Source organism: Dama dama, chromosome 22 (genome assembly GCF_033118175.1).
Source record: "Dama dama isolate Ldn47 chromosome 22, ASM3311817v1, whole genome shotgun sequence".
NCBI lineage: Eukaryota > Metazoa > Chordata > Mammalia > Artiodactyla > Cervidae > Dama > Dama dama.
This window is the reverse complement of record NC_083702.1, coordinates 23421212-23432194: the sequence shown is the minus strand read 5'-3', so window position 1 is coordinate 23432194 and position 10983 is coordinate 23421212.

The window sequence follows — 10983 nt, the reverse complement described above, 5'->3', positions numbered from 1 at the left end:
CTTAGGAATCATCATTATGAACAAAGCTAGTGGAGGTGATGGAATTCCAGTTGAGCTATTTCAAATCCTGAACAATGATGCTGTGAAAGTGCTGCACTCAATATGCCAGCAAATTTGGAAAACTCAGCAGGGGCTACAGTACTGGAAAAGGTCAGTTTTCATCCAATCCCAAAGAAGGGCAATGCCAAAGAATGTTCAAACTACTGCACAATTGCACTCATCTCACATGCTAGCAAAGTAATGCTCAAAATTCTCCAAGCCAGGCTTCAGCAATACATGAACCTTGAACTTCCAGACATTCAAGCTGGTTTTAGAAAAGGCAGAGGAACCAGAGATCAAATTGTCAACATCTGTTGGATCATCGAAAAAGCAAGAGAGTTCCAGAAAAACATCGGCTTTACTGATTACTCCAAAGTCTTTGACTGTGTAGATCACAACAAACTGTGGAAAATTCTGAAAGGGATGGGAATACCAGACCTGCCTCCTGAGAAATCTGTATGCAGGTCAAGAAGCAACAGTTAGAACTGGACATGGAACAACAGACTGGTTCCAAATGGGAAAAGGAGTACGTCAAGGCTGTATATTGTCACTCTGCTTATTTAACTTGTGTATCATGTGAAATGCCAGGCTGGGTGAAGAGAAAACTGGAATCAAGTTTTCTGGGAGAAATATCAATAACCTCAGATACATAGATGACACCACCGTTATGGCATAAAGTGAAGAGGAACTGAAGAGCCTCTTAATGAAAGCGAAAGAGGAGAGATAAAAAGTTGGCTTAAAACTCAACATTCATTTATTTTTATTAGTTGGAGGCTAATTACTTTACAATATTGTAGTGGGTTTTGTCATACATTGACATGAATCAGCCATGGAGTTACATGTATTCCCCATCCCGATCCCCCCTCCCACCTCCCTCTCTACCCGATCCCTCTGGGTCTTCCCAGTGCACCAGGCCCAAGCACTTGTTTCATGCATCCAACCTGGGCTGGTGATCTGTTTCACCATAGATAATATACATGTTTCGATGCTGTTCTCTCCAAACATCCCACCCTCGCCTTCTCCCACAGAGTCCAAAATTCTGTTCTGTACATCTGTGTCTCTTTTTCTGTTTTGCATATAGGGTTATCATTACCATCTTTCTAAATTCCATATATATGTGTTAGTATGCTGTAATGTTCTTTATCTTTCTGGCTTACTTCATTCTGTATAATGGACTCCAGTTTCATCCATCTCATTAGAACTGATTCAAATGAATTCTTTTTAATGGCTGAGTAATATTCCATGGTGTATATGTACCACAGCTTCCTTATCCATTCGTCTGCTGATGGGCATCTAAACCCACTACAATACTGTAAAGTAATTAGCCTCCAACTAATAAAAAAAATAAATAAATAAAGCCAGCTGAGGATACAACTCCATGTCTAGAATGAAATAAAGTATAAGAAATGTTGATATTTCTGAGAAATGAGGTAATAAAACAATTTTATCCTTAATCTTAAATCCAGTCATTACTGAAAGCCTCCCTAATCTCAGACTGTTACTACAAGTGCCAGTAAAATATCTTTTAACTCGAAAAAAAAAAAAAAAAAAAAATTCAAAAAATGAAGATCATGGCTTCCAGTCCCACTTCATAGGAAATAGATGGGGAAACAATGGAAATAGTGACAGACTTTATTTTCTTGGGCTCCAAAATCACTGCAGGTGGTGACTACAGCCCTAAAAGACACTTGCTCCTTGGAAGAAAAGTTATGAAAAACATAGACAGCATATTAAAAAGCAGAGACATTACTTTGCCAACAAAGGTCCATCTAGTCAAAGCTATGGTTTTTCCAGTAGTCATGTATGAATGTGAGAGTTGGACTACAAAGAAAGCTGAGCCCCGAAGAATTGACGCTTTTGAACGGTGGTGTTGGAGAAGACTCTTGAGAGTCCCTTGGACTGCATGGAGATTCAACAAGTCCATCCTAAAGGAGATCTGTTTTGGGTGTTCATTGGAAGGACTGATGTTGAAGGTGAAACTCCAATACTTTGGCCACCTGATGCAAAGAACTGACTCATTGGAAAAGACCCTGATGCTGGGAAAGATTGAGGGAAGGAGGAGAAGGGGACGACAGAGGATGAGATGGTTGGATGGCCCCACCGACTCAATGGACATGAGTTTGAGCTGGCTCTTGGAGCTGGTGATGGACAGGGAAGCCTGGCATGCTACATTCTATGGGGTTGCAGAGTCAGACACGACTGAGCGACTGAACTGACTGAACTGATGGTATCTATGATGTTTGTCTTTGGCTTTCTTCATTTAGTATGATAATCTCTAGGTCTACTTATTTTATTTTGATGATCATTTTTTTCTTTTCCCTCTTCCTTTTTTTTTTTTTTTTTTGGCATCCCCCATCCCATTCCTCCTCTGCTCAGCATGTTGCCGCCTGCACCAGAACAATTTTCAAGATTAAGCCCCGGGGTGTCAATTCCCTCTCTTCCTTGATTCCCCAACTAACTAATCTCCCGCTCTCTCATTACTTCCTCCCTTAATGAGGATAGGTAGGAACATCCTCCAGAGACCATGCTACCAACATTTATATTTCTTCCAAATGAGAAGTGTAGGCACGTCTCCAGATCATAAAGAATACATTTATTTTAAGGTACAGTGGAGAGAACACACAGAAATTAAAGTTTGCTTAATGAGAGCCTTAGTTGTTTGCAGAAATTGTAGCTTATGCAGACTGCCTCAGCTTCATGCCAGTTCCAGTCTTTCCAACCTGGTGCTCTGGTTCAATAGTCTCATAATCCGGCCTTCAAGTATCAGTTTACAAAACAAAGTGGGAGTTCAGAAGCAGAGGTAACTCAAGAAACATATTCTGAGTACAATTTCTGTCCTCTCCAGTGCTCGGCTTTCTCTTGGTGTAACTCTCTCTCTCTCTTTAAGGCCGTCCTTCTGTCTTATCATCTCTGTATCAAGACCCCTTTACGCTTCTCTGATTTTTAGGCTCCTAGGTGTCGTTCTGTCCCATCTTATCAGAAGCTTTGAGCTCAGTGACCTTGGTCAAGGACCCACATTCCAAGTATTCTGGAGTCCCTCATCTGCATTCACTGTGGACATCACTGAATGCATTGCCCCAAGCAAATGTGGAGACTCAACCCATTACTTGCCAGCTGCCAAGCGACCCTGACTTAGGTGAGCTCAGTCAGTGTCCTCATCAACCCTGTGAAATCCACGCTATAGAAAGGAAATTACATGTGCTGGAGAGATGAAGCAACTTATTGGTTATAGAACTGGGATTGACCCTTTGCACCAGACTGCTGCCTCTCCTGATCAGAGCCATCTATGGACATTTGCAAGCCTTCTTTTGTAACGTTTAATGATAGAATGGATGCTTCAGGGGTTTAAGAGGGGTTGAAAGTGAAAGTGACAGTTGCTCAGTCGTGTCCGACTCTTTGCAATCCCATGGACTATACAGTCCATGGAATTCTCTAGGCCAGAATACTGGCCTGGGTAGCTGTTGCCTTCTCCAAGGGATCTTCCCAACCCAGGGATCAAACCCAGGTCTCCCACATTGCAGGCAGATTCTTTACCAGCTAAGCCACAAGGGAAACAGAGGGGTTAAGCCTTATCAGATGTACCATAATAGGGATAATTAGATGTACCATTATACTGAGGGGACATTCATCTATTTCAGGTCCAGAAAGTATTTATTATTGGAAAAGCTAGAGATTCAAAACATAGATTGGGAAAGTCAGTGATTTGGTAATGAAATAGAGCATTGGGACTTCCCTTGGTGGTCCAGTGGTTGGGACTTTCCTTCTAGTTCCAGGGAGTATGGATTCGATCCCTGGTCAAGAAGCTGGGATCCCACATGTACATGTATATGTGTGTGTACTCAGTCATGTCCAACTCTTTGTGACCCCATGCACTGTAGCCCACCAGGCCCCTCTGTCCATGGAACTTTCCAGGCAAGAATACTGGAGTGGGTTTCCATTTCCTTCTCCAGGGGATCTTCCTGGATTGAACCCACATCTCCTGTGTCTCCTGCATTAGCAAGTGGGTTCTTTACCTCTAGTACCACCTGGGAAGTGCAAATACCTCATGATCCAAGGACAAAAACATAAAAGAGAAGCAATATGGTAATAAATTCAATAGAGACTAAAAATGGACCATGTTAAAAACAATCTTTAGAAAATGGTAAGTCAGAGCATCTATTGGTTGGGTTAGAGTCCTTTGACTTAAAGCAACAGAAAGAGATTCTTCCTAATTGAAGTTAAAAAAAAGAGAAGGTTTTGGAAGAAAGGATGGTAGCTCCCAAAATGGAAGAAATGCATAAAGATGCCCAACAGATCTGGGAAGGGCAGAAGCCAGGGAAACTCTGGGAATCCAGGTAACAGAGGCCAACTGATGGACTTATCCGGGTGCAGCCATAGGATGAATTAGCTCCAATTGTTTTTTTCATCTGCCAATGATTATAAGTTCCAGGAGACAGTCCAGTGGAGTACCTTGACTGGTAGCCTCACCAACATATGGAATTGCAAAGCACGTTGAGGATCTCAAGCCAGATCTCAATTCCTTCTCTTCTTCCAGCTGATTACAGTGCAGTTGCTTCCATTTTATAAAACCCTCTGGCACCTGCCCACTCTAGAAGATTCCTTCTCCTCCATTACTTCCCAGAACAAACACCCTCCTATACCTGTGCATGCATGCTTAGTCGTTTCCAACGCTTTGTGACCCAATGGACTGTAGCCCACCAGGGTCCTCTGTCCATGGAATATTCCAGGTGAGAATCCTGGAGTGGGTTGCCATGTCCTTCTCTAGGGTATCTTCCAAACCCAGGGATCGAACCCACATCTCCTGTGTCTCCTACATTGGCAGGTGGGTTCTTTACCACTGAGCCACCTGGGAAGCCCCAACACCTTCCCACCCCGATATTTACCCAGGAGGTTTTGCCTCCCACTCACTGCTCTGTCTTCCAAACTTGAGGATGACCAATCTCTAACCAAATATTGACTCACAACAACTGAGAAAAGATGGGTGAACTAATCTTTATGCTAAGTTGGGGTCATCACAACTGCATCAGAGCAAGTGGCCAAAGAAAGAATGAATGTTTAACCAGGGCACTCAGAGGACTGGTATGTGTGAATCCTCATCCCCAGGGGATTAAGACAGTGGTTCCCCCCCCGCCCCCACCAAGATGCTCAACTCCAACCCATGCAAGGTTTCAATGTGTTACTCCCTGCAGCTGTAAACCAGGGTGACCTATTCTTTTGATCACCCTGCTTTCTCTGCAAAGAAACATGCCTTGAGTCTGATTACCTCACACTGATAAAAATAGCTAATTCAGCTTTGTGCCGCAGACCAAAAAAAAGAAAAAGTCACATTTCCCTGCAATGCACTTTTTGGTGACATGTGGCCCCCTTTGATTTTTATTTGCTCCTGGCTCTTTGTTCCTATGGGAGCATCTCCTTTGTCCTTCTTTTCCTTTGTTCTCCGTTTCTGTTGTGCCTCTCCCCGCCCCCCCCCCTTCATTTTTCTATCTTTTTCCTCTTGTTATATCTTTTTCTCCTTTTTGACTCAGATTAAAAACTAAACTACAGAAGTCACTGGCTGAAGCTGGGGAGAGGTCTTGTGGGATCAGCCATTACACCAAGGATCGGACCTTCCTCTTTTCTGAATTCCACATCCTCTCCGGCGCGCCCGTGGACCTCAGCTCTGCAGATTTTCACACTTCCAGCTGGCTTCTTCGCTGAACCAATTTCTTCATGTATCACCAGGGAAATAAAACCTACAGTGAAAATGATAGTATTGGTTTTCCATTTTACTTTACTGGCAATAAAATTGCAGAACTCCTCACAGAAAGAGCCCCCACATACTTGAACCACAAACAACACCAGGGAAGGGGAAGCCTTCCTCTGATACTATAAGCCACAGGCCAATTCAAACCTGAACTCACTGGAGATGTTCCTCAACTCAGAACAATTTGTTTCGGGTGAGGCAGAAACACCAGGAGAAAATAAAAGTCTCCCAAAAGTGATCCGAGACTACCTAAATTGATCTGCTATGCTGAGAAATTCTGAAGTAATAGAAGTGTTTAAATGTTTTTGGAAGAATCTGTTAAAATGGTGGGGCGTCCCAGGTGGCTCAGTGTTAAAGAATAAGAATATGCCTGCCAAGCGGGAGACATGGGTTCGATCCCTGGGTGGGGAAGATCCCTTGGATGAGGAAATGGCAGCCCACTCTAGTATTCTTGCCTGGAGAACCCCATGGTCAGAGCAGCCTGACAGGCTACAGTCCATGGGGTCGCAAAGAGTCAGACATGACTTAGCGCCTAAACAGCAGCAGCAGAATTAAGATAGTGATTCAGTATGGAACTTGACTGAAATTTAATGCCAGCAGATGGAAAAAGAGTGTTTTAAAATCTTCTCACATGGCTAGGTTGTTATGTGATCTTCACTGTGTCACTTAACCTCGCTGGACCTCATTTCCACTGTTTATAAAACAAAGGAGAAGAAAACGTTGGGACTGATGATTTCTAAAACCTTTCTAGCTCTAAAATGCTATCATTCTAATCAGGACTAGAAGACTGTGGCTGACAGTAAAGTGATTTAAAGTTTTTTCCCGTAACCACCGGAGGAGTGGTAGGTAATAACAGAAGTGAAGCCTCAGAAATCGTTTTGCTCCTTCTCATAAATCTCTGGCTTCTAGATGATGCTGCTAAGAGGTGACTTGTTTATCCTGGCCTTCCCCTTCCTACCTATACATCCAACCAAGCGACTGATGAACGAATTTGCTAGTCAACTGCAGGAATCAGAAAGAATGGGAAGAATGTATAAGGATGGTCCCAATTGAACCTACGGGAAGCACTGTCTGCTCCAGACTAGGTGGGCCTGCAGGAGGAGAGAGTAACAACGAAGCTAAAACCTGATAGGACTCTATGTCTGTGACTCGATTTCTGCTTTGCAAATAAGATCACCTCTACAGTCTTGGAGACAAAAGAGTCGTAGGATCAATCCCTGGGTCAGGAAGATCCCTTGGAGAAGGGAATGGCTACCCACTCCAGTATCCTCACCTGAAGAATTCCATGGACAGAGGAGCCTGGCAGGCTACTGTCCATGGGGTCACAAAGAGTCAGACATGACTGAGCATGCACATACAATTTTTCTAGTTTCCACATATATGCATTAATATATGGTATTTGTTTTTCTCTTTCTGATTTATTTAGCTGTGTATGGCAGTCTCTAGGTCCATCCATGTCTCTACAAATGACCTGATTTCATTCCTTTTATGGCTGAGTAATATTTCTTTGGATGTATAGATGCAGAGATCTAATGTATGGAAACCAAGGGAAAAGGAGGATCGTATAGGATAGTATAGATCTAATGTATAGGATACCAAGGAAAAACAAAAAGGAGGATATGAATTGGGAGATTGGGATTGACACATTTACACTCTTGATACTATGTATAAAATAGCTTCCCAGGTGGCGCTAGCAGTAAAGAACCCACCTGCCAGTGCAGGAGACATAAGAGATGTGGGTTCCATCCCTGGGTCGGGAAGATCCCCTGGAGGAGGGCACAGCAACCCACCCCAGTGCTCTTGCCTGGAAAACTCCATGGACAGAGGATCCTGGCAGGCTACAGCCCGTAGGGTTGCACAGAGCCAGACTTGACTGAAGCAGCTTAGCATGAGGATGCATGCACACATACAGTAGATGACTAACGAGAGCCTACTAAACAGCACAGGAATCCTATTCCGTGTTCTGTGGTGATGTAAATGGGAAGGGAATCTAAACATGAGGGGCTACATATGTATGTATGTATGGCTGATTCACTCTGCTGTACAATAGAAACGAACATATCATTGTAAAGCAACTATACTCCAATAAAATGAGAAATTAAATTTTTATAAAACCTGATAGGCCTCAAGACAAAAGAATATATCTTCAGGAAAAAAAGAGGGACGTTGGAAGCAACCTTCCCCACTTAGAGGAAACACTTTTTAAGAGAGCTGAGATTCTGTGTTGGTCATTTGCCTGTTTGCGTGCATTCCCTAACTTTCTCTCGCAAAATTTATTTCCCAGGCTACTTGCCAATGGTTTTCCTGCTAGGATCTGCTCACGGAAGGTACTAGCAGGGGAGTAGAGGAGTGGATCAAGGAAGAAGACAGAATCTCCCCCTCTCTCTCATTCCCATCCTTGTGCTGGGGCTGCTCTGTCATCCAAGACAGACCACTAGTAAGTCTGTCTTCTGGCCACTGATAATAATTACCTCCTGCCCCCCTGTTTTCTCCTACCCAAGAGCTGGCAGCTGACTGTGAATGTTACTCTTCCTAGGTTGTCTCTCTATTCTCTCCAAGTTCACTTCTCAGCCCCTCCATTACATTTGACATGCACTCCCCATATAACATCTCTTCTGCGGGGTCCCCTGGCCTGGACCTGGGCTTTCTTTTCCTGGCCACACGCTGGCTAATACGGATGCCTGATTCTGACCGTGTGCTGACTTTGACCTGTCGTCTGTATGCAGGAATACTTCGGGTAATACTCTCATACTTTCTGGTACAGTTTCCAGGGACATCATCTCCTCAAGCCCTCCCTGACCTTGGTGAGAGAAAGATGGTCAGCTCAGGGCATCAGTGGTGACACCGACAATGACAAGGACAGGTGGGCCAACTTGGCACCTCTGTAAGCAGCACCCCGAGCCCACCTGAGAAATTGCACCAACCGCCCTTACAGGAAAAGTTTAATGTCTGCCTTTGACTGCCAGCCACCTGGACAAATCAACCCAGAAAAGAAGGACGATCTGAGAGGTTCTCACAGTCCAGAGCCAAGTACTAAAATTATTCCCACAACCCTTGACAGTTCTCACTCACAGTGCTATTTTCTAGGAGAGAAAAAATGCCAACAATAATTTGCAAAGCACTTTCCAGCTTTTATAGCATTTGATACTCACATCCATTTCAAATGAAGGTTTAGATCTTCCAAAACATGAAAAGCTATTAAGTAACACAGGTTAAACCCAAATGAGAGTTTTCTGACCCAAGTTTCCACGCTTTATGAGAAGCACATGGCAAGTAACAGTGAGGAATCCCAATAGGTTGCCAAGAACATACACAGAGGACATGGGGATTCTGGAAGCCAAGTTCAACCTACACATATGTTTAGAGCAATATCTGCCATACTGAATGCATACTTAGATATTTCCATCTCTGTCTAGATTGTGAGCTAGAGAGCAGGGACCAAGTATTAGTCCACTTGAACCGCAGCGTCTACCAGAGCTCAAGGTTTGGTAGTGTGTTAGTTCCAGTCTCTCAATCATGTCAGACTCTTTGAGACCCTATGGACTGTAGCCCACCGGGTTCTTCTGCCCACGAAATTTCCTGGGTAAGAATCCTACAGCAGGTGGCTATTTCCCTTTCCAGGAATTCTTAAGGTCTGATAAGTACCCAGTAAACATCTGTTGGCTGCACAGGTGAATGAGGGCAGAGCAAGCCACTGACTAGGCTAACACAAATATCAATGGAATTTGAAGTCAGGATGTGACAATAAAGTCAGTCCAGTAAGTGGGTCTTGTGCAAATAAATGGCTTCTTACATCTTAGGATGTAGCAAGTTTCTTAAGGTCTCACCTTACATCTCCTCTTAGAACTGGAATTCAACCAGAAGACACCAGTCCTTTCGTCCTTGAGAGTCTCTGTCCCAGAGCAAGTGTCTCTGAGATTGAGAATAATGATGAGACTGAAAAAGAAAAAAGAGCAGATTCTGAGCAGCCCTACAGTGGGTATTTGCCCTACATATACACCTGCTGGTGGCTCAGAAGGTAAAGAATCTGCCTGCAATGCAGGAGACATAAGAGACGAAAGTTCAATCCCTGGGTCGGGTAGATGCCCTGGAGAAGGGAATGGCTACCCACTCCAGTATTCCTGCCTAGAGAATCCCATGGACAGAGGAGCCTAACAGGATACAGGCCATGGGGCTGCAAAGAGTTGGACATGACTGAGCAACTAACACACCCACCCCCACATACATACATACACCTGCACACATATGAAATGAAGTATTTCAGTGTTGCAACAATATTTTTAATTGTGGTAAGAGTCACAGAATATAAAACATACTATTTAACCCTATCTAAAGAAAGCTGAGCACCGAAAAATTGATGCTTTTGAACTATGGTGTTGGAGAAGACTCTTGAGAGTCCCTTGGACTGCAAGGAGATCCAATCAGTCCATCCTAAAGGAGATCAGTCCTGGGTGTTCATTGGAAAGACTGATGCTGAAGCTGAAACTCCAATACTTTGGCCAACTCATGCGAAGAGTTGACTCGTTGGAAAAGACCCTGATGCTGGGAGTGGTTGGGGGCAGGAGGAGAAGGGGACGACAGAGGATGAGATGGCTGGATGGCATCACCGACTCAATGGGCATGAGTTTGAGTAAACTCCGAGAGTGGGTGATGGACAGGGAGGCCTGGCGTGCTGCAATTCATGGGGTCGCAAAGAGTCGGATACGACTGAGCGATTGAACTGAACTGAACTGAACTGAAGTGCTTTCACATTGATGTGCAACTCTCACCATCATTGTCTCCTGAATTACTCACCTTCCTAAAGTGAAATTCTGTCGCCATTAAACATTAAGTTTCCATCCCCAGCTCCCCACCCACTCCCGGCCCCTGGAGTCTACCAATGTACTTTCTGACTGTATGAGTTTATTCTAGAAGGTACCTCATGTAAATGAAATTGAACAGTGTATGTTGGTGCAACAATACTTTTAATGGCAAACTGTTGGAAACCCCACCCCTCACCCCAACCAGGGAGTTGGTTAAATAAACTTCAAGACTTTTCATGGATTTATTTTTAAAAAAAGAATGAAGAAGCTCTTTATTGGTTGATACAGAATCATCTCTAGGATATATTGTGATGAAAAAAAAAAGCCAGGATGGAGACAGGACTTAATGTAAACTTTTGTGTAAGAAAGGAACGGAATAAGAATATGAATTCTTATCTG